Here is a 1,767-nt window from a genome sequence, read left to right as displayed (position 1 = left end):
CTATATGAGGTGGCATGCAGAAGTCCGGACTAAGGACTGTGTATTGAGGCATCCGGCCGATGGTGAAGCGTGGAGGGCATTCGATAATTTGCATCCAGACTTCTTAGCGGACAGCAGGAACATCAGGCTTGGACTAACCTCGGATGGATTTAATCCATTCTGAAACATGAGCACATCCCACAGCACTTGACCTGTAATACTTGTACCGTACAACTTGCCTCCTTGGACGTGCATGAAACTAGGGCTGAAATAGCGGTTGCGGTTAGCGGTTAGTGGCTAAAACCGCTAACCGCAACCGCCTAGGCGGTTAGTAAAAATTACTAACCGCCTCCGCTAACCGGATAGCAGTTAACCGCCCGGTTAGCGGTTAACTGCTTTGTGATAACCGCTTTTTCCTAACCGCTTTTTTTTGGACCGTTTTTGGGCCAAATTTGGACCGGTTTTGGGCCAATTTTGGCCCGATTTTGGGCTGACTTTAATCATTTTTTTTGCTCATTTTGAACCTTTTTTTTTTTGTTTTTTTTTTTCCTTTTCATGGCCATTTTAGCATTAAAAATTTCTATATACCAAAATCTTGTTGGCCACCTTCTACAAATCTACACATCATACAATATAATGATAAAATTACAATAAAATCATTACTTCACTTGTAGTCTTATACACAACATAGAATTAAAATAAAACACAAACAAGTTCATAAACTTACAAGCAACAAAAAAAACCAAGATGGTTGAACTTAAGCTTGAGGTTCATTTCAATCAACCAAAAAAAATTCATCAAAATTCAATTAACCAAGACAACCCATTTCAACCAACATTTTCAAAGAAATTCATGCCAATCCCCACCTGTGCAGAAATTGGAAAACATTAGCAAGTAGCATCTAGCATAAATAAATTAATAAGTAATGAAATAATAACCTTAATTACCATGACAATTCAATTAAATATTTATTCAATCAAATGATGATTCGGTCGTTGAACTTGAAGCTTGAGGCCCATATACAATAGAATAAGTTAAATGAATTAATAAGTAATTAAAAGTAAATAAATTTGTAAGTCACTAATTTAAAAACATTTACCTATATCATCACAACTTTCCAAAAAATCCTCAAACTCATCATGGCTTATGCGGTACAATAACCAGTTCTGTATGCAAATCAAGGCCTCAACAGTAATTGGAGACAATGAACTCCTAAAGGAATCCAATACACGTCCACCGGTGCTAAATGCGGACTCAGATGCAACAGAGGAAATAGGAATGGCCAATACATCACGAGCTATCTCAGCAAAGATAGGGTAGTTGGATGCATAAATCTTCCACCAAGCCAAAATATCAAACTCTTTTGTTTCTACTACAGGCCCATCATGTAAATACCGATCCAACTCAGACCTACACTGCAAATCATTCACTTTCTCAACATGTTGGGAGAACATCTTTCTAAATTGCGTCTCACTATCTTCTAAGTTATCACAAGCAACATTATCATAAACATCATTTGAACTTGTGATATTCACATCAACAAACGACGACCCCATCTGAAATTTATTGTATTGGTCCATCAAATGTTTTAGAAGATCTTTCACAACTCCCTTTACCTTTCCTGCCCACTCAGACCCATTGCATCTTTCCAACCAAAACTCCAATGCCATCATCTTAGAACGGGGGTCAAGAATAAAAGCAACATAGATCATGAAGTTGATATTATCCATATTCTCCCAATACTTTTCGTACTTAAGCTTCATATTCATACTCACACCACTCAAGATA

General features: G+C 37.2%; 1 long non-coding RNA gene across 1 annotated transcript; it reads right to left on the bottom strand.

The window, feature by feature from the left end:
• Window positions 1-616: 616 nt before the first annotated feature.
• On the bottom strand, window positions 617-991 carry LOC148583295 (uncharacterized). Its single transcript, XR_015909299.1, has 2 exons — window positions 927-991; window positions 617-845 (listed from the first exon to the last, which is right to left on the bottom strand). It is a non-coding gene; the product is annotated as an uncharacterized LOC148583295 (long non-coding RNA).
• Between the last annotated feature and the right edge of the window lie 776 nt (window positions 992-1,767).

The sequence above is a fragment of the Corylus avellana genome, chromosome 10, assembly GCF_965113065.1.
Source record: "Corylus avellana chromosome 10, dhCorAvel1.hap1.2, whole genome shotgun sequence".
NCBI classification, from domain to species: Eukaryota; Viridiplantae; Streptophyta; class Magnoliopsida; order Fagales; family Betulaceae; genus Corylus; species Corylus avellana.
Note: the sequence above shows the minus strand (reverse complement) of the source record. Positions and strands in the feature narration are given on the sequence as shown.